Below are 23,469 nucleotides of genomic sequence, written 5' to 3'. Positions count from 1 at the left end.
ATCTTATTTTTGATAAAGGGGCTAAAAGCATGCAATGGAGGAAGGATAGCATCTTCAACAAATGGTGCTGGGAAAACTGGAAATCCATTTGCACCAAAATGAATCTGAATCCCTATCTCTCGCCGTGCACAAAAGTTAACTCAAAATGGATCAAGGAGCTTGATATTAAATCAGAGACACGGCATCTGATAGAAGAAAAAGTTGGTTATGATCTACACGCTGTGGGATCGGGCTCCAAATTCCTCAATAGGACACCCATAGCGCTAGAGTTAACAAATAGAATCAACAAATGGGACTTACTCAAACTAAAAAGTTTTTTCTCAGCAAAAGAAACAATAAGAGAGATAAATAGGGAGCCTACATCCTGGGAACAAATCTTTACTCCACACACTTCAGATAGAGCCCTAATAACCAGAATATACAAAGAACTCAAAAAATTAGACAATAAGATAACAAATAACCCAATCAATAAATGGGCCAAGGACCTGAACAGACACTTCTCAGAGGAGGACATACAATCAATCAACAAGTACATGAAAAAATGCTCACCATCGCTAGCAGTCAGAGAAATGCAAATCAAAACTACCCTAAGATACCATCTCACTCCAGTAAGACTGGCAGCCATTAGGAAGTCAAACAACAATAAGTGCTGGAGAGGATGCGGGGAAAAGGGCACTCTTGTTCATTGCTGGTGGGACTGCAAATTGGTGCAGCCAATTTGGAAAGCAGTATGGAGATTTCTTGGAAAGCTGGGAATGGAACCACCATTTGACCCAGCTATTCCCCTTCTCGGTCTATTCCCTAAAGCCCTAACAAGAGCATGCTACAGGGACACTGCTACATCGATGTTCATAGCAGCTCAATTCACGATAGCAAGACTGTGGAACCAGCCTAGATGCCCTTCAATAGATGAATGGATAAAAAAAATGTGGCATTTATACACTATGGAGTATTACTCTGCATTAAAAAATGACAAAATTATAGAATTTGGAGGGAAATGGATGGCATTAGAGCAGATTATGCTAAGTGAAGCTAGTCAATCTTTAAAAAACAAATACCAAATGACTCCTTTGATATAAGGGGTGTAAACAAGGACAGGGTAGGGACGAAGAGCTTGAGAAGAATATTTACAGTAAACAGGGATGAGAGGTGGGAGGGAAAGGGAGTGAGAAGGGAAATTGCATGGAAATGGAAGGCGATCCTCAGGGTTATACAAAATGTCATATAAGAGGTAAGGAGGGGTAAGTCAAGAGAATACAAATGGAAGACATGATTTACAGTAGAAGGGGTAGAGAGAGAAAAGGGGAGGGGAGGGGAGGGGAGGGGAGGGGGGATAGTAGACAATAGGACAGACAGCAGAATACATCAGACACTAGAAAGGCAATATGTCAATCAATGGAAGGGTAACTGATGTGATACAGCAATTTGTATACGGGGTAAAAGCGGGAGTTCATAATCCACTTGAATCAAACCGTGTAATATGATGTATTAAGAACTATGTAATGTTATGAACGACCAATAAAAAAAAAAAAAAAAAAGACAAAAAAAAAAAAAAAAAAAAAAAAAAAAGAGAAGGAGAATTCAAATTACCAGCATATGTGATGAAAAAGGTAATATCACAACAGACATTACAGAAACACAAAGGATAATTAGAAATTATTTTGAAATCTTATACTCCAATAAGATAGAAGACATTGAAGGCATCAACAAATTTCTTAAGTCATATGATTTGCCCAGATTGATTCAGGAATATATACACAATTTAAACAGACCAATATCAAGTGAGGAAATAGAAGCCCAGGACCAGATGGATATACAGCCGAGTTCTACAAGACCTTTAAAGAAGAACTAATACCAATACACTTCAACTTATTTCAGGAAATAAAAAAAGAGGCAGTAATTCCAAACTCATTCTATGAAGCCAATATCACCCTGATCCCAAAACCAGGAAAAGACACATCAAAGAAAGAAAACTTCAGACCAATATCTCTAATGAACATAGATGAAAAAATTCTCAATAAAATCCTGGCAAATCGAGTACAAAAACAATTAAAAAGACTGTGCACCACGATCAAGTGGGATTCATTCTAGGGATGCAAGGTAGGTCGAACATATGGAAATCAATAAATGTAATTCATCACATCAATAGACTTAAAGATAAGAATCATATGATCATCTCAATAGACACAGAAAAAGCATCTGACAAAATACAGCACCGCTTTATGTTCAAATCACTAGAAAAACTAGGGATAACAGGAACATATCTCAATATTGGAAAGGCTATCTACGCTAAGTCTCAGGCCAACATCATTCTAAATGGAGAAAAATTGAAGGCGTTCCCTCTAAAAACTGGAACAAGACAGGGATGCCCTCCTTTCACCACTTCTAATCATCACAGTACTTGAAACACTGGCCAGAGCAATTAGAGAGATGGAAGAAATCAAAAGGATATGAATAGGAAAAGAAGAACTTAAATTAGCACTATTTGCTGAAGATGATTCTATACCTAGAAGATCCAAAAAACTCCACCAGAAAACTTCTAGAACTTGGGCTGGGGATGTGGCTCAAGTGGTAACTCGCTCGCCTGGCATGCACAGGGCGCTGGGTTCGATCCTCAGCACCACATAAAATAAAATACAGATGTTGTGTCCACCGAAAACTGAAAAATAAATATTAAAAATTTCTCTCTTTTCTCTCTCTCTCTTAAAAAAAAAAAACTTCTAGAACTAGTAAATGAATTCAGCAAGTAGCAGGATATAAAATCAACACCCATAAATCAAAGGCATTTCTGTATATCAGTGACAAAGCCTCTGAGAAGGAAATGAGGAAAACTACCCCATTCACAATACCCCCCCCCCAAAAAAAAGATATTTGGGAATCAACTTAACGAAAGAGGTGAAAGATCTAAACAATGAAAACTATAGAACCCTAAAGAGAGAAATCAAAGAAGACCTTAGAAGATGGAAAGATCTACCTTGCTCCTGGATAAGCAGAATTAATATTATCAAAATGACCATACTACCAAAAGCACTATACAGATTTAATGCAATTCCGATCAAAATTCCAAAGGCATTCCTCATAGAAATAGAAAAAGCAATTATGAAATTCATCTGGAAAAATAAGACATCCCGAATAGCTAAGCAATCCTTAGCAAGAAGAGTGAAGCAAGTGGCATTGCTATAACAGACCTTAAACTATACTACAGAGCAATAGTAACAAAAACAGCATGGTATTGGCACCATAACAGACTGGTAGACCAATGGTCAGAATAGAGGACACAGAAACTAACCCACAAAATTACAATTATCTTATATTAGACAAAGGTGCCAAAAACATGCATTGGAGAAAAGATAGCATTTTCAACAAATGGTGCTGGGAAACCTGGAAATCCATATGCAACAAAATGAAATTAAACCCATCTCTCTCTCCATGCAAAAAAACTTAACTCAAAATGGATCAAGGACCTAGGAATTAAACCAGAGACTTTGCGACTAATAGAAAAAAAAGTAGGCCCTAATCTCCATCATGTGGGATTAGGCCCCAACTTCCTTAATAAGACTCCTATAGCGTTTAAGAATTAAAACCAAGAATCAATAAATGAGATGGAATCAAACTAAAAAGTTTTTTCTCAGCAAAAGAAACAATTTGTGAGATGAACAGAGAGCCTACATTTTTGGAGCAAATCTTTACCCATCATACATCAGATAGAGCACTAATCTCTAGGATATATAAAGAACTCAAAAAACTAAGCACCGAAAAAACAAATAACCCAATCAACAAATGGCCAAGGACCTGAACAGACACTTCTCAGAAGAGGATATACAATCAATCAACAAATATATGAAAAAATGCTCATCATTTCTAGCAATCAGAGAAATGCAAATCAAAACTACTCTATGATATCATCTCACTCCAGTCAGAATGGCAACTATTATGAAGACAAACAACAGTAAGTGTTGGCGAGGATATGGGAAAAAAAGGTACACTCATACATTGCTGGTGGGGCTGCAAATTGGTGCAGCCAATATGGAAAGCAGGATGGAGATTCCTTGGAAATTTGGGAATGGAACCACCATTTGACCCAGCTATCCCTCTCCTCGGATTATACCCAAGGACTTAAAAACCCCATATTTCAGGCACACAGCCACATCAATGTTTATATCAGCACAATTCACAATAGCTAAACTGTGGAGCCAACCTAGATGCCCTTCAGTGGATGAAAGGATAAAAAAAAATATATGGCATATATACCCAATGGAATTTTACTCAGTAATAAGAGAATAAAATCATGGCATTTGCAGGTAAATGGATTGTGCTGGAGAAGATAATGCTAAGTGAAGTTGGCCAATCCCCAAAAATCAAATGCCGAATGTTTTCTCTGATATAAGGAGGACGACTCATAATGGGATAGGGAGGGGGAACATGGGATGAATAGATGAATTCTAGATAGGGGAGGGAGGGAAAGGAAGGAGGCAGGGGATTACCAAGGATGGTGGAATGTGATGGACATCATTATCCAAAGTACATGTATGAAGACACGAATTGGGGTCAATCTACTTTATAAACAAATAGATATGAAAAATTGTGGTATATATGTGTAATAAGAATTGTAATGCAAAAAATATACAAAGTACATGTATAAAGGCATGAATTGGCGTGAATATACTTTATACAAAGATATATGTGTAATAAGAATTGTAGTACATTCTGCTGTCATGTATTTAGAAAAAAATCAAAAGAAAAAGAAAAGAAAATAAATGTTAAGTAATTAATATTATTTTAGTTATATTTTATTATAAAATAAACATATAATGTGTTTTATAATTATGCATTATACACACTCTCTCTTTATATATATATATATATATATAAAGAGAGAGAGAGAGAGAGAGAAGGCTGAGGTAGGAGGATCCAAGTTCAAAGCCAGCCCTGGCAATTTAGCAAGACCCTGTCTCAAAAATTAAAAATAATTATAATAATAATAAAATAAAAATTTTAAAAGGAACTTGGAGATATTAGCTAACTGGTAGAGCAACCCTGGATCCAATCCCCAGTACCCTGTCAGAACTCAATGCTCAATTCAGTTACTAAACCAGTTTTACTTAACTCTTGTAGTATTTACCATGTGCCATACACTATTTATAAATACTAATCCATTTAATCCACATAACCTTATTAGGTACTATGTGGTCAAGCATCCCTAACCTGAAAATCACAAATCTAAAATGTTCCAAAACCTGAAACATTTCGAGCACTTAATAAGATGCTGGTAAGTGAAAAATTTCACACCTAATTTCATGTGATGGGTTACAGTTAAAAAGCAAATATATTAAAAATGTGCTATGAGATTATCTTGAGGCTATGTATAAGGTATATATGAAACAAAAATGAACTTTGTATCTAGACATGGTTACATTTGCAAGATACCTTCATTATGTCTATGCAAGTATTCTAAAATCTCCTGTTCCCTCACACCCCCCAACCCCCAAATCTAAAACACTTCTGGTTTCAAGCATTTCAGATAAGAGATTCTCAATCTGCATTTTATAGATCCTCAACTCAATTTTACAGATGAGAAAAAGGAGGTTAAAAAAAAAAAAGATTGGTATTTAGTAGTACCAGCATTCAAATCATGGCAACTTTTGCCTTCCAAGAATATGCCCATAACTACACTATTACCAGCTAAAACATTCTCCGAATATTAGCTTTTCAGTTGTTTTAAGCTTGAAATTAAAAGAAAAAAAAAGCACCAAAAAAAAAAAAAAAAACAAACACCAACATTCTAAAAAGTGTAATGCTTAACAGCTGCTTCTTAACTAGGCAGTATCAGGGCACATATTCATGGCAGTGAATTCTAAAGCTGGATGAAACTACTTTCTTTCTTTTTTGGTACCAAGAATTGAACTCAGGGACACTTAACCATTGAGCCACATCCTCAGCCCTTTTTTGTATTTAAGAGACAGAGTCTTCCCAAGTTGCTTTGGGCCTCACTAAATTACTGAGGCTGGCTTTGAACTCACCATCCTCCTGTCTCAGCCTCCCGAGCTGCTGGGATTACAGGCATGCGCTGCCACTCCTGGCTGCTGGATGAAACTACTTTCTCTGGTGACAAGCCCTATTTGTTATAGACTTCATACCACTAATCAGCAGAGCTTCATATTAGTACTATCATTTTATCCTGGAAAATATGTACAACCATTTGTGCTGGATTCTATTTCTGACTTATGGTCAATTCTAAATGCTTACACCTCAATACTAAACTTCCTTTTTTCTTTACAAAGTCAACTGTTCTGAAGGTACATTCCATCTACTATAATTAAAGAAAACTGGGTGGGGGGGGTGGTTTAATGGTAGAGTGCTCTCTCACCTAGCATGTGTGAGGCACTAGGTTCAATCCTCAGCACCACATAAAAATAAAACAAAGGTATTGTGTTCACCTACAACTAAAAAATATATTAAAAAAAAGAAAATTAAATATATTCAATAGTTCCTGCCTGGAATGTTTCAGGTCCCATTATTTAGGAACTGAATGAGAAGTTATTCAATGTACCCTCATTCAAATTTGATCATATGGTCATTATGTTTTAGGACAGAATAATATCTTATTTTCAGTCTAAAGGATGTCTTATGACACTACCTCTAATGTGTATACCCCAGATATAATATATATAATATTATATAAACCATATTTTATCCTTTCTAAAATATTATATAACATTAATATTAGACAAACCATATTTTATATATAATATTACATAAACTATATTCTAGCCCTTCTAGAATATTACTTTTGGAAAAAAAAAATCCATTTTACGATTTACCTTAAACAATATGCAATTCTGCTAAAGAGTTAACTGCAAAAACCTGACACACAATTCCTAAGCTGCAACAAATAGTCCATACCTATTTCTTTGAAGTGATTGCTATTTGGGTTTTCATTTCAATGGGATTTAGTATGAACAGCATAAATGGGAAAATGCTTTTCTGCCACAAGAAGGCAAAGTCAATTGCCTGTGGCAGTGTCTTCATTACTCCAATGACTATTAAGCCACTGAGAAATTTATCAAAGCTAACAGAGAACAGCAAAATAAAAAGTGGATGGTCGGTAGACACTGAACAAAGTAACAGAATTTTTAAGGCTAAAATCTTCATATGAGATAGAATACTTATACTTAAAACCTGTCAACTTGGCGAGAAATAGAATGCTATGTCTGGTATATGGCGGGGGGGCGGGGGGAATCAAGATTGAGTCTTTTAGGGAAAAATCCAGTAAGAAAGAAAAGGATCAAGACAAAACGTACTGAATGAGATTTGAGTTTGAATGTACTGAAGGACCTGAGGATACCATCAATGAATCCCTGTAGCTCTTGCTTGGCCAAGGACAAAAAATATGGCTTTTCTCCTCAGTCAGAAATTGAGTAAGGTTGCCGGGCATGGGGGGCACATGCCTATAATCCCAGTCGCTCAGGAGGCTGAGGCAGGAGGATTGCGAATTCAAAGCCAGCCTCAGCAAAGATGAGGCGCTGAGCAACTCAGTGAGACCCTGTCTCTAAATAAAATACAAAATAGGGCTGGGGATGTGTGTGGCTCAGTAGTTGAGTAACCTTGAGTTCAATACCCAGTACCCCCCGACACACACACACAAAAAAGAAATTGAGTGAGGTCTCCTGACCGGCTTTCCTCTTTCTAACATAAGCATCTCCCCTGTGTTTCCAGCATATAGTATTCAGCTCAACTAAGTGACATGCCAGAAGGAACTCAACACAATACACTGTGGAAGACCAGCAGATGGAATAAATTGAATGAAGTAAAAAGTTAAAAAAAATTTTTTTTTTTTTAGCCTCTACAAATGACTAGCTTGAGAGAGTAGTATATTTCTTGTTTTAAAAAAAGCAAGCTTGAGGGGTTGGGGTTGTAGCTCAGTGGTAGAGTGCTTGTCTAGTATGTGTCAGGCACTGTGTTCAATCCTCAGCATCACATATAAATAAATAAAACAAAGGCCTATGACAACTAAAAAAAAAAAAAAAAAAAAGCAAGATTTCCTTCCTTTAGTTAAAAGTGACTGGAAAAAGAATGGCTTATTTTTCTAGAATGAATACAGACAGGGGTTAACTTCATTTTTTGATAGTCATCTTATGACCTGAGAGGAAACCCAACCCCTCTAATTGTGGCTTTTGAACTAATTCTAACACATCTGGCTTTCAGCAGCTGTGGGGGAAGGGAAGAAGAAAAAGATGTTGAGAGTAAGGTACTACAAAAGAAGACTCAAGTTGTTGACAATGAACAAACTGAATAAATCATTTTGCTTGGGTAGTTGATAAATTCAGTTCATAATGTAGACTGCAGCTTTTCCTATCAGTGTTTAAAAGCAAACTTACCCTTTCCTTCTTCCAAGGCACACACAGAGATAGAAATTATGTCTAGCTGTGCAGAGATTTGATTCCTCTGAGTATGCTGAAATACTGAGCTAAGTACCCTGATCCTTCTAAGCTTGAAATATTTCTTCTACCCATGGTTAATTTGTTAGCTCTTACTTTTATTTTAAGTGTGCCTGACACCCTTGACTTTCTATAGTAAGATCTGTATCAGACTCATTTCTTTAAAATTTCTTTATCATAGTAACTAATAAAATGATAGCTTTCTGCCTCTATTCTTGGCATTTACCAGCAAATAATGATCCACACGTGAACAATGTGAGAAGAGCCTCACCAGAAGTAGGATTTGTGAAGGAAGTTAAGGACCGGGACCCAATCTCAGCACATTGGCACACACTTGTAATCCTAGCAACTAGAGAGACTTAGGCAGGAGGATCACAAGTTCAAGGCCAGCCTCAGCAACCTAGCAAGCCCCTGTCTCAAAATAAAATAAAAAAGACTGGATATATAGCTCACTGGTAGAGAGCCCCTTAGTTCAATCACCAGTAATCACCTCCTTACCCCCCCCACAAGGGAAAAAAAAAACCCAGAACAAAACCAAAAAGGACTGAAACTCAAATTCTAGTAAGTCATTTAACCCAATATCCAATAAGTCACACTAGCATTTCAGGCTCCTGTTTATATTGATTATTTTCAATTATAAGCCAAATTAACACATCACATATAAGAAGCAAAACTACTTTAGGAAGGAATATGGAACTTTTGAATTAGAAGTTGGTGATCAGAAATGACAATTTTACCGTGCAAAAATGACAACTTCTTTCTTTGTCACTGACTTCCCTCCCGTGAAACTTCTGAGAAGATATAGCCTGCGAACAATGACACATGTTGCTAAAGAAGGACTTTGAGAGTATTTAATTCAATCAAAATGTGTTCCATGTACCAAGCAGTATGACCTTACAAACAATTCCACCACAAATGACAAGTTATTCATTAAAAATGAAATACATAAATCTTTAAGGGCAAGATTTTATGTTCAGCGAATCATTAAAAATTAAATTCCTCGAAACCCTGAGTTTGATCCCCTGTACCAAAAAAAAAAAGAAGAAAAATTAAATTCCTTTAAAATAATGTGAGTTATGTATGTTGATAACCTTGATAGGTTACTTTTCATGCTGGTAGAATAAACACAAAATGCTGCCTACAAATGCTGATCCTTCTAAGTCTGAAGAATCCCAGAAGATGAGAAGATGCTCATTATAGAGGATATCTTTTATGAATTGAAATTTGACCAGTCTTTTTGTTCTAACTAGTTACACATAACAGTAGAATGCATTTTGACACACCATACATAAATGGAGTACAACTTTTCATTCTTCTGGTTGTACCTGATAATAGAGTTACAATGGTTGTATAATCACATATGCACATAGGGTAATTACGTCCAACTGAAATTTGACTGGTCTTTATGATGGAAAGACTTTCTCTGTCATAAATATCAAAATGTTAAGTATATACCAACCTAATTTTCATACCTTTCACTTCCTTGAGGATTCTGACCAAATTAGAACTGAAAATTTTAAAAATGTTTTAAAAATTTTAAACCAAAAATATTTTAAATAATAAAAAAATAAAGCTTAGTCAATTTTATGAATGAAAACTTCCAAGAATAGGTCAATGTCTGTAGTGATTAAGTAAATTCACTGGCAGCATAAGGTGAAACATCTTGGAAGTCCTCACATTGTGGGTATGGATCCAAACCCATTAACAGCAAAACCAAAGACAGAAGAATAACAAAGATAGAAGGTAGATCTGTTTTTACTTTATTGTTAGAACTAAAAGAAAAATAAAATGTTCTACAATATTAAGACATACACACACACACACACCCCCACTAAATCAAGTCCATCAAGTTCAATCATTATAAGATTACTTTTGAGTTTCTATCCAAAACACACTATTTAAAAAAAAATGGATTAAAAAAAATCAGATACCCATCATAGGCTTCTAATTAGAATTAAAGCAGTTATCAAAAACCCAATAAAGAGGGATTTAAGAATAAGCTTGTTTGAGTACAATTATTCTCTTTTAATTTTGTTATGTAACAGCTTTAAGCTATTAATGTCTACTAAATGCTAGGCTTCTGACCTTCCTACTTAGAATGGCAACAGAACTGGAGGCCCAAAAGGGGTTGTCACATTTCCTTTTAAAGAAAAGGAGGATAAACTACTAGATTTGGGGGAGATTTCTATGCAGTTCTGCCTCAAGGAGAGAAAAGACCTGCTAAGTTTCTCAAGGGCCCTTCCATTTGGCAGTTGAATGACAACCCATGGAATGGATTCCAATATAAAACCACTCTAATATGTAACCATCATGACAAACTGGGAAAGGAATCAACTACAAGTTTTTAAAAGTACCAAAGGATATTGTGGTTAGAGAACAAAAATTCAGAACGTGGAAAAAAAAAAAGAAAAAAAAAAAGCTGTGGGCAAGTATGGCTAGAATAGTGCTAGTGATCTCACTAGATAAACTGAGGACAGTTTTCGCCAGTCCTGGGAATTGAACCCAGGGCATTGCACACACTAAGCAAGCACTCTACCATTGAGCCACATCCCCAGCTCTTTTTAAAAATTTTATTTTGAGACACGGTCTTGCTAAGTTGCCAAAGCTGGCCTGGAACTTTTGACTCTTGCCTGATGTCTTGAGTAGCTAGGATTATAAGAATGTGCCATGAGTGTAGTTTTTTAAAAAATAATATGTACTTTAATATTTTTATTAGTGCTTTACAGTTATACATAATAGTGGGGTTCATTCTGACATATTCATACATGCATATAATAGAGCATGGTTCTGTTCTTTATGAAGAGTATTGTACATATGAAATAAAGATGATGCTGAATAGCTATACCCATAGGATACACTTGATATGCACACAACTTTAGTAATATTCTACTATATTGGCCATTGATTAGAATTTTATGAAAGTAGTGTGCCCAATTTAAAACTAGAACCTTAAGGAACACATGTAAAATTTCACTGACTCAAAGAACAGAAGATGTGAATCACCAAATATTTTTAAAAGGATTTGGTGCTGCTGGTATAGAAAGAAAACAAGAGATGTGATAACACCTGCTCTTAAAACTGAACCCAATCTTCATCCTATCTCTTCCTCTTTAGATGCAAGTGACTTGATACCTCTGCTATCCTTTCCTGTAAAACAAAAGTCTTTTTAATTTGAATCCATCCCATTTATTGATTCTTGACTTTAATTCTTGCACCATAGGGGTCTTATTAAGGAAGCTGGCGCCTAAACCCACATGATAGAGATTTGGGCCTATTTTTTCTTCTAATAGGCACAGTGTCTCTGGTTTAATTCCTAGGTCCTTTGAGTTGAGTTTTGTGCATGGTGAGAGATAGGGGTTTAATTTCATTTTGCTGTATACAGATTTCCAATTTTCCCAGGACCATTTGTTGAAGAGGCTATCTTTTCTCCAATGTATGTTTTTGGCGCCTTTGTCTAATATAAGATAGCTGTAATTATGTGGGTTAGATTCTGTGTCCTCTATTCTGTACCATTGGTCTACCAGTCTATTTTGGTGCTAATACCATGCTGTTTTTGTTCCTATTGCTCTGTAGTACAGTTTAAGGTCTGTTATAGTGATGCCAACTGCTTCACTCTTCTTGCTAACACTTCTTCTCAGCAAAAGAAACAATAAGTGAAGTGAACAGAGAGCCTATAGATCGGGAGCAAATTTTTACCATTTGCACATCAGATACAGTACTAATCTCTATGGTATATAAAAAACTCAAAAAGCTAAGCACCAAAAAAACAAATAACCCAATCAACAAATGGGCCAAGGACCTGAATAGACACCTCTCAAAAGAGGATATACGATCAATCAACATACATATGAAAAAATGTTCAACATCTCTAGCAATTAGAGAAATGCAAATCAAAACTACTCTAAGATATCATCTCACTCCAGTCAGAATGGCAGCTATTAAGAATACAAACAATAAATGTTGACGAGGATGTGGGGAAAAAGGTCCACTCATACACTGCTGGTGGGACTATGGAACTAACCTAGAAGTCCTTCAGTCGATGAACGGATAAAGAAAATGTGTATACATACACACAATGGAATATTACTCAGCAATAAAAGAGAATAAAATCATGGCATTTGCAGACAATGGATGGAGCTGAAGAATATAATGCTAAGTGAAGTTAGCCAATCCCCCAAAACCAAATGCCGAATGTTTTCTCTGATATAAGGAGGCTGATTCATAGTGGGGTTGGGAGGGGGAGCATGGGAGAATTAGACGAACTCTAGGTAGGGCAAAGATGTGGGAGGGGAAGAGAAGGGGCATGGGGTTAGAAATGATGATGGAATGAGATGGATACCATTACCCTATGTACATGCATAAGGACACGAATGGTGTGAATATACTTCGTACACAACCAGAGATAAATTGTGCTCTATATGTGTCATATGAATTGTAATGCATTCTGCTGTCATATATAACAAATTAGAATAAAAAAATTAAAAAACATAAAAAGAAAAAGAACCCAAAGTCTGCTGGCTTCTAAGATGACAAGCTAAAAATTGTGATGATAAAATCTTTAGTTTTTACTAAGTGCTAGGTCCATAAGAATGTGATCCAACTTTAGTCTTTTATTCACAGAAAAGGAGATGTTTGTTCAGCTGACCTATTATCTGAATTTAAGAAACTTTGTGTTACTTTGTAATTACCTAATTCAAGTTAAGAACATGAGTGTGTGTGTGTTTGTGTGTGTGTGTATTGATTACCATCTGCAGAAAAGAATCTGTTCTCTGCCTAATTATTCAGGTTTTGGCAAATATGAATTTTTAAAAACGGACTCAGGAGAAACTCATTATTAAAAGTCTCCCTCCAGTTCCTCTACAGGCCCAGTATTCTCTGTCCTGGAAGCCTTTCTTTGTATTGACTGTTTCTTCTGTCTAGAATGCTGTCCCTCACTTATGTGCCCAGGTTTCCAAGCTTTTCCTCAGGTCACACCCATTGATTTGATGTTACCCTAACCATCCTATTTACAATGTAAAATGGATTGCACATATTCTCCTCCCCCCATGTTAACTCATTTTTCATAGTATATGCCAACCCCACTATACCATATAACACCCCCACCATACCATAAGAACCCAGGGATGCTTAACCACTGAGCCACATTCCCTGCCTTTTTTAATTTTGAGACAGTATTTCTCTACATTGTTCACAGCCTTGCTAAGTTGCTGAGGCTGATTGAACTTGTGATCCTCCTGCTTCAGTCTCCCAGAGATGACAGGCTTACAGTCATGTACCACCACGCCCAGCTTCCAATTTTATTATTAGTATTACAATAACTATACTAATTATGCTTATAATTTGACATTGCCTTCTTTGACTAGAATGTAAGCTCCTTAAGGACATGAATCTCTTCTTTGAAAGAAACTTCTTATGAAACAGAGAAAGGATTTTCAATTAAAAGAAACACTCTGCTAACCAGGGACGGCAGTGTGCACCTGCAGGACCAGCTACTTGGGAGGTTGAGGCAGGAAGATCACTTAAACCTGTGAGTTTAAGACTAGTCTGGGCAAAATAGCAAGACCCTATCTCAAAAAAAAAAAAAAAAAGAAAGAAAGAAAGAAAGAAAGAAAGAAAGAAAGAAAGAAAGAAAGAAAGAAAGAAAGAAAGAAAAGAAAAGAAAAGAAAAGAAAAGAAAGACCCTGTTACTGTCTTTAATACAGCAAGGACCATGACCATAAAATGCAATTTTAGATTTTCAATGGCACAAATGGGAAAATTGTATACACAGTAAATCAACACTTAGACTATCATTATGGTAATATTTATATGAGTGAAGGAAATCTGACTGAGGAGACAAAAGGCCTTCAGACTTTCAATTTCAAAACCATCACTTGCACTAATATTTTATATAAAACTGCTTTATTTCTATAATTCAAGTTTCAGATATCTAAGATGTAAACTTATTTTTAAGGGTGGATTGGGGTGAGGACTATCGGGAATTGAGCCTGGGGCCTTGCACATGCTAGGCAAAGTGCCCTACTATTGAGCACTATTTCCAGCCCTTTTTATTTTGAGACAGGGTTTTGATAAATTGCCCAATTTGGTCTTAAACTTGTGATCCTCCTGCCAAATTGCTGGGATTACAGGTGCATGCCACTGTACCTGGTTTAAGAGTGGTTTCTTAAGGGGAAAACTCCAGCAAATGATTCAAAAGGAGACTAAAAAATTTAGTTTTTATTTTACAAATCTATCTGAAGTACTTTACAGTCAGAGAAAAAGAAAAGTTCAGGGAGCAGCAAAGGGATTTCAAAATACAAACTGGATTAAGTCATGGTTTAAACTCATTCCATGGCTTCTCACTGTGCTTAATAATGTGAAACTACTCATCATATTTACAAGACCTGGCATGATCCAGCACAAGAGGGCTCATTTCAGTTTAACTATTCCTGGTTTTCCATTCCCTTCACTCAAGTGCCTCATCTGTACTTCAGCTCTTTAGCTGCATCTCTTCATACCAGGAGTCACTGGACTCTCCCACAAGAATAAAAGCTCTTTTAAACTAGGCAAGGTGATATACATCTGTAATCTCAGCAATGGGGGAGGCTGAGCCAGTTAGTATCATCAAGTTCGAGGATAGCCTCAGCAATTTAGTGAGACCCTGTCTCAAAATAAAAAGGGCTGGGTATGTATGTAGCTCAATGGTGGAATGACCCTGGGTTCAATCCCAAGTACCAAAAAAAAAAAAAAAAAAAAAAACTATTTTAGTACAAGTACAGATACTATCTGTCTTACTGATAATCCTATCCCCAGCCCCATCCCAGTTTCAAATAAACAGTCAGTGTTTACAATGTAGAAAATGTTAATATTTGCTGATCTAATGAATGTACATCTACCATGTGTTAAAACGTAAGATATCAACTGAGGGCTGGGGATGTAGCCCAGTGGTAGAGTGACTGCCTGACATAGAAGAGGTCCTAGGTTAGAGCCCCAGCAAAGAAAAAAAAAAAGTTAGTTGAGATCGACCAATCGATATGCCTAATTTTTTGAGCTGTTATAAACCAGGATGAGTGGGTAAAATGATATAATTTCCTTTCATGCTAAACAAAGACCTTCTCAGGCTGACATCTATCACCCATCCACCACTCACCTTCTTAAGACTAATGTTGATCCCTGCACATAAAAATGCTAACCTGTTGTGGAGAAATTTTTAATTTTTCTTTTCTTTTTTTGGGGTAATACTGGTGTGATTGAACCTAGGCCCTCGAGCATACTAGGCAAGTGCTCTACCATTTGGCTATACCACCAGTCCTAGAGGAATCTCTATCTTTCAGTTTCTGCTTCCCAACTACATGAAAAGAAATTAAGGTCATAGAACACTTTTGCTGAAAGTCTACTGATGTTTTTTATGAAATGAAGCTTCTTGCACTTAATTCTGTCCACTTTCAGTGTGTAGTTTTCTTATGGTCTGACCATTTTATATTCTGTAGTTTGTAGCGTTTAAAATAAAAGGAATAACATTAGATACAAGTTTTTGAATTTTCATGTTCAAATACCTACTAAATGTCAGGTATTGTGTTAAGAATATTACTATTACTGCCTCTAGCTCACCTCCCCTAAACACTACCCAGAATTTACAAAAAGCAAGGCAGTGTTTTCTGTACTGCACATTCACCCTCCTGTAAGACACTCTATTATCATCCCATATCACCAACACTGTAGATAATGCAACTGAGGGGCAGATGTCTGAAGCAGCTTGCTAAAGGCTGTTCAGCTATTATACAGTAGACATGGGACCTGGACTCCAGAGTCCATGTTGTTAAGACCCAAGGAAATGCTGCCTAGCCATAGATGAGTAAAACATGGGCCATACCTTTAAAAATAACTGTAAACAAGTATTTAGGACATGTTTGAACCAAGTTTAATAGGATCAAAGATACTAAACTAACATTTGTGCTGTAGGCAGATCAAGGAAGGCTTTAGGGAAATGAATAACCTTAAGGCAAAATTTGGGGAAATTGTTGGTATTTATCTTCCTTTGCCTCCTGGGAGCACCGGACACTTAAGTCCATTCTCATGTTTTCCTGGCTTTTCTTCTACTCTCTAGTAAAAGATTTTTCTCTGCCCATTTGCTAAAAGTTGAAAGTCCTCACGGCTCTCCCTATTATTTACTTCACCCATTCACTCCCTTCCTTAAACCATTACTCTTATGGTGTAAAAGAGACTCTCGGCTCAGATCTCTATTGTGTTTCAGGTCCACAAGTTATCTACTTTAAAGTTTCAGTTAGCTCTTTAATACTTAGGGTTCCTTGAGGTTGAAATACAGTTCAACAACCTGCTCCTTATCATGTGCTATAAATCTCTGAATGGTAGAAATAATCCTTGGGTGAGAAGATCATGGGCAATTATTTCCTACTTTCTGTTTCAAGAACTAACATAAGTATTTCCTGATTTTGGAAAAAAAAATTGTCCTGTACTTCAGGAATGTACCATAAAGCATATTCTGTAGATCCAGTTCCAATAATCTTTTCAGAGAATGAATAAAAGGCAACCTAGGAAAGTCTAAATCTGTAATGTTAACCTAGCATGATACTCGACAGGTTATTTTTTTCCCTAACAAAAATTAATTGAAAATTCAATATTTTCTTTGCTATGTCAATGAGCTGAGAGTTGAAAACACTGGTTAGATCTGAAACAAAAATCTCAAAGCTCCAAGGAGAAAGGTGTTATCTGTCACAAAGTGCACCAGCTTCTAACTTAGAAGAAATAGTTCTAAAAGCACTGCTTTGTCGAGTGGGAAACATCACTCAAAATGGTCAGTTACAATAATTGAGGAAAAAAATTCATGAGAGAAAGGCAGGTTAGGGGAATCTAAAGCATGCTTTCACAAACAGCTCAGACTTCTTTCAGAAAGAGGTCAGTGGAACATCATTGTTTATTGCAGTTCTAGTCACAATAGCTAAGCTATGGAACCAACCTAGGTACCCTTCAGCAGATGAATGGATAAAGAAACTGTGGTACATATATACAATGGAATATTACTTAGCCATAAAGAAGAATGAAATTATGGCACTTGTCAGTAAATGGATGGAACTGAAGTCTATCATGCTAAATGAAATAAGCCAATCCCCAAAATCCAAAGGCTGAATGGTCTCTCTGATATGTGGATGCTTACACACAATAAAGGAAGGGGGAGAGAGGAATATAAGTTCATTGAATTGGTCAAAGGGGAATTAGGGGAAGGGAGGGGAGATGGGAATATGAGGACAGCAGAAAGAACTGGACATAACTTTTCTATGTGCATATATGAATACACGACCAGTGTAGCTCCATATCACATACAACTGCAAGAATGGAAAGATATACTCCATGTATGTATAATATGTCAAAATACATCCTACTGTCATGAATATCTAAAAAGAACAAAACAAAAGGTCAGTGGAAGACAAGGGAGGACTTCCAGGGAGCACACAGAGTGCGATGGATACTTCATCCTGGAAAAAATATTTTGCCAGGTGCAATGGTGCATGCCTATAATTCCAGCAGCTTGGGAGGCTGAGGCAGAAGGATCACGAGTTCAAAGCCAACCTCAGCAGTGGTGTGGGGCTAAGCAACTCAGTGAGACCCTGTCTCTAAATAAATAAAATACAAAATTGGGCTCGGGATATGGTTCAGTGGGCAAGTGCCCCTGAGTTCAATCCCTGGTACTGCCCCCCAACCCCCCAAAAGAAAGCATCTTTCCTCCCTGGTTGAAATAGAACAAAGGCCATTTAAGTACTGTAGGAAATAAGTCCAGTTAAGTAGATAGCAAAATGAAAGGATTGGGATGTGGTTCAGTAGCAGAGGGATTGCTTAGCATATAAGAGGCCCAGGGTTCAATCCTCAGCCCTGCAAATAAATGAATAAACAAAAGGCAGAGCAAAATGAAAACCAACCCATTTCCCACATGGAGATAACCACTGCCAACATTATGGCTTATTAGGAGAGAAGCACATTTAAAAGGAATTATTGGAAGAAGTCCAAGCATCCTAGGTTCAGGTTCTTATTAATCAAAAGAATACTTCACTACAGTGTGCACCTGCTTTACACCATAAATCTTCTGACATACTAAATTCCCTTTCTTAGTGTCGTCTTTTGTTTCCCAATTCTTCTTCCTCCATTTATTTTAGTGTTTTAGTAAAAGTAACTTAAAAATTCTCAAGCAGCTTGTGGATTCAACACAAGTTCAGTAGTGCTTGGTGCTGGGTGTGCTGCTAGGTACGTAGAGCATTTGCCTAGGATGTACAAGGCCCAGGCAGCGTGCGCGTGCGCGTGCGCGCGCGCACACACACACACACACACACACACGCACGCACCCACGCGCACACACAGGAGTACCTGTTTCCCCAAAACAAAGCAAGCATCAGCACACTTCTGGTAGTTGGGGAATGTGAGGCACTGGAATGAGTGGGAATCTGGGACAAAGACAGTGGAGGACTACTGGTCTCTGGCCCCACCCCATGGACAGAACTGCCATGGAATCTGTAACACTGCAACGAATCACAAATTCTGGCAACAGATCTCAAAGGGCTCCTTAGGGCAGAGTTAAAAAGGCAAGGCCAGCTCTTAAGGCACTTGAAGATAAATAAGCAAAAGCTGAAAGATCAGCTTCTGAAAAGAACACAGGAAACATTTCTTCTGTTTGATTTATAGGTATTATTGTGCTGCTGTCTTTCATGACACTTAGAATAAAAACTTGGTGATTTGTTTGTTTGTTTGTTTGGAACCAGAGATTGAACCCAGGGGTGCTTAAGCACTAAGCCACATCACCAGCCCTTTTTGTATTTTATTTAGAGACAGGGTCTCGCTAAGTTGCTGAGGCTAGTTTTGAACTCACCATCCTCCTTCCTCAGCCTCCTAAACTGCTGGGATTATAGGCACTTGCCACTACACCAGCCCAGCCTGGCTGGTAAGAATTTCTCTCTTACTGTTTTCAAGTATCCCCATCAAAATGACAACAGATTTTTTTTTTTAAATATAAAACCAGGAATGAGGGAAAAGAAGATAAGACTTCAGCAGACGAACAGAAAGTTTTAAATGTCAACCTGAAAACCTGGATCGGCAGAGTCTCTATTTATGGCAGAATTCTCTTTACCCCCGCTAAACCATAAAACTATCCCATGTACTTTTCCTAACTTCAAATCCAGAGGCTTAGAGAAAAATGAACCAAAATCTGAAAAGGCTCCTGAGTTAAATACATCAGTAGGAACAAAGAACTAAAAATATATAGATTATGCCAAAAGGCACATACTAAATGTGGTTCAAGCCTTGTTCCTTGTCCTTGCAACCAAAACACTGTCAGCTGAACAAATACCAGCAAACACATACATCTGTACAAACACATGCACAAAATCCATACGTGTCAATCACCCTACAGTAATGCTCACCATCCAACAAGACACAACATGGTATTTCACTCTTAACAAAAAAAAACAAAGCAAACAAAAAGAACAGTTAGGATCATTAAACCTCTGAAGAAATCATTCATGGAAGAGTTCATTCATTCCTTAATCATTATAAACATCTACTAAGTGCCAGGTACTGTTCTAGATCTGAAGTTATAGCAGTGAATGAAACAAAACAAATAAAATCCCTGTCCTTGTGGATTTTATATTGTAGGGGTGGGGAGACAAATAAGATGCCTAGTGTGCTAAATGGTGACAAATACTCTTGAGAAAAACAAAGCAGGAAACAGAAATGGGGGCCTGCATTTTTTTTTTTGATATTCAAATTTCCCAAAACTGGATTTTTTTCAAAGACAATTGTTAAAATAACATCAAATTTTGAATAAGATTTGTAGAGTGAATATTCATAATATAGTTTCCCTATTTTGATCATTGCACCATATTTATAGAAGATAATTTCTCATTTTTAGAAAATGTGAATATTTAGGAATAAAAAGACATTGTGTGCATCTTGCAAATGGCTCACAGATAAAAACTGTTATGTACCTATACTTATCTAGAAATGGAAAAGAAGAGATAAAACCAGTTAACAAAATAGTAACATTTGGGGAATGTTTCTTCAGAATTCTTATTATTTATTTATTTTTATTATTAGTTGTTCAAAACATTACAAAGCTCTTGACATATCATATTTCATACATTTGATTCAAGCAGATTATGAACTCCCATTTTTACCCCGTATACATATTGCAGATTCACATCAGTTACACATCCACTTTTTTACACACTGTCATACTAGTGTCTGTTGTATTCTGCTGCCTTTCCTATCTTCTACTATCCCCCCTCCCCTCTTCTCTCTCTACCCCATCTACTGTAATTCATTTCTCTCTCTTGTTTTTTTCCCCTTTCCCCTCACTTCCTCTTATATGTAATTTTGTATAACAATGAGGGTCTCCTTCCTTTGCCATGAAATTTCCCTTCTCTCTCTCTTTCCCTCCCCGCTCTCGTCATTTTTAAGATGAAATCACTTGAAGGAGCTTAGAGAGCTCTGGATATCTGAGGGAAGTTCTGGGCAAAGAAGTATAGGTGGAAAGCCTCCCAATCACCTGGAGGAAATGGAGTCAATGCAGAGAGCAGAGGAAATCTAAAAACCCACAATGTGAGCCTATTGTATTTGTGTAACAAGAACGAATGTTATTTTTTTTCTTTTTTAAATTTATATATGACAGCGGAATGCATTACAATTCTTATTACACATATAGAGCACAATTTTTTATATCTCTGGTTGTATACAAAGTATATTCACACCAATTAGTGTCTTCATACATGTACTTTGGATAATAGTGATCATCACATTCCACCATCATTTCTAACTTGATGCCCCCTCCCTTCCCCTCCAACCCCTTTGCCCTATCTAGAGTTTGTCTATTCCTCCCATGCTCCCACTCCCTATCCCACTATGAATCAGTCAGTCTCCTTATATAAAAAAAAAAAAATTGGTATTTGGTTTTTATGAATGAATATTATTTTTTTAAAAAGCAAAAAGAAAAGGAAAGAAAGAAAGAAAAGATGGGAGAAAAGTTAGAGAAATGATCCAAGGAAATGTTCCAGAACTGAAAGACAGAATGAATGAATGAATGAATGAATGAATGAATGAAAGGGCCCACCAATAATACAGCACAAGAAATGAGGAAAGACCTGTACCATGGCACACCACCCTGAAACTCAGAACATCAGGGTCAGAAAAAGAAAACAGAACAAGGTCACATAAAAAGAGTTTAAATCACCAGGCCTCTAAAGCAATTACAAACATCACTAAATAGTATTGCAATGCCTTCAATGCTGTGAGGTAAATTATTTCAAACCTTTAACCTGCTGAACCATCAAACATTGTGTGGGGCAAAATAAAGTTATTCAAATACCTGTCAGGAAATGACGGGAATACATGCTTCAAGAAAACAAGGAGGAAGCTCAGAGAGAGGAAGACCTGGTTCCCTCACGGGAAGGAGATGAGAGAAGGGTAGGGCAGTTCTAGGACACTTGGGCAGCAGTGCCTAAGAGGAACAGTAAATCTGGGAGGAGGAAAAGGCAGGGCTCCAATAAGCAAACAAGGTGGTACAAGTGCAGACAATGTTAGTGATAAGAATGTGACAAATACGTTAGCACACTTGGAAAAAAATTAACAGTAGGTACATGAAAAACACATGCGCAGGCCAACCTAAACTGGAGGAACACAGCTGTATCAGGCCATCTGACTCTACAGTGAACAATATGTGGCAACACGTTGCCTGTGATAACCAAAGATGACAAATATAACTCTGTTAAGGAGAAGAGGGTGGGGAAAGGTAGGGAAGTGGTCAGATGGGTGAACTATAGGTCCACTGTAGGAACTCAACGGACCCAATGTGAGGGGGAAAATAACCAATAGTTTATCAAATGATTTAGAAACATGAAGATCATGCCAGAGGAAAGAGCAAAAACCCTTACTGGCTGTCTCTAAAGAACAGAAATATAAGATAAGGAGAGAGGGAGAAGAGTCCTCCCTGCCCCATTATGAGTCTTTCAGTACTATAGGACTTTTAAAATCTTATAGATGAATTACTTTGAGAGGGAGGAAATTGATTCCTGGGTTCCAATTTGGCATTTATTGAATCAAAATCTCGACAGCAGTGTTCTGGTGATCTGTAAATTTACAAGCATCCTCAGTGAGTCTTTCTTTTGGACTAAGAATTGGGTTCAGGGGCACTTTACCACTAAGCTACTTCACAGCCCTTTTTATTTATTTATTTGGTGGTGGTGGTGCCAGGGATTGAACTTGGGCACTTAACAACTGAGCTACATCCCTAGCCCTATTTTGTATTATTATTATTATTATTTTTATTAGAGACAGGTCTCACTGAGTTGCTTAGCATCTCACTAAATTGCTGAGGCTGACTTTGAACTCATGATCCTACTGCCTCCGCTTCTAGAGCTGCTGGGATTACAGGTGTGCACCACTGTGCCTGGCCCTTTTTGAGACAGTCTCGTTAAGTTGCTGAGACTGGTCTCAAACTTGCAATTCTCCTGCCTCAGCTTCCTGAGTTGGTGGGATTACAGGTGTGCACCACCACGTCTGACCCTTGTGATTTTTATCATCAGTCAAGTTGGGAGATGCACATTGGGATCAGTAAACTCTGTATGGATTTGGTTTTCTAAAATCAGTTCACAGTTCAACTCACCTAACAACAGCTAGTGGGATTTATTATCATCATATTAACAATATCTTACTGAGAAACAGTATGCGCCCATAATTAACAATGAAAATGCAAAGATCCACATCTTTAACTTACTCTTGTTCAAATTTCAAATGATGAAGAAAATAGGTTTATCCTACCTTAAGTAAACATCTGTCACAAATATTTCTCTAATTTCTCTAGGTTTTGATATTTTCGGGCTTTTATCCAACCACATGGTTTCATAGTTCCTCAATTTTCCACTGTTCTTGTTCTGGAAACCAGGTTCACCCTTCAAGTGTGTATTCATTTTCCCATATTACTATCTTGATCATCCTTAAAATACACTGTTTGCTACCAGGGACTAACTCAGGGGCACTCAACCACTGAGCCACA

The 23,469-nt window shown here is 37.1% G+C and overlaps 1 protein-coding gene across 3 annotated transcripts in view; it reads right to left on the bottom strand.

Moving 5' to 3' along the window:
* The window catches only part of Fam118b (family with sequence similarity 118 member B), a 60,964-nt gene that overhangs the window by 31,174 nt on the left and 6,321 nt on the right, over nt 1-23,469 (bottom strand). The window contains exon 2 of one of the 3 annotated variants that reach the window (XM_026404539.2): nt 9,176-9,244. The exons of the other annotated variants lie outside the window; for them this stretch is intronic. The gene's annotated coding sequence lies outside the window, so the exon portion shown is untranslated. The remainder of the gene's footprint in view (nt 1-9,175; nt 9,245-23,469) is intronic. 3 annotated transcript variants of the gene reach the window in all.

The sequence above is a fragment of the Urocitellus parryii genome, chromosome 4 (assembly GCF_045843805.1).
Source record: "Urocitellus parryii isolate mUroPar1 chromosome 4, mUroPar1.hap1, whole genome shotgun sequence".
In the NCBI taxonomy this organism is placed as follows: domain Eukaryota; kingdom Metazoa; phylum Chordata; class Mammalia; order Rodentia; family Sciuridae; genus Urocitellus; species Urocitellus parryii.
This window is presented reverse-complemented; position numbering and strand designations above follow the sequence as displayed.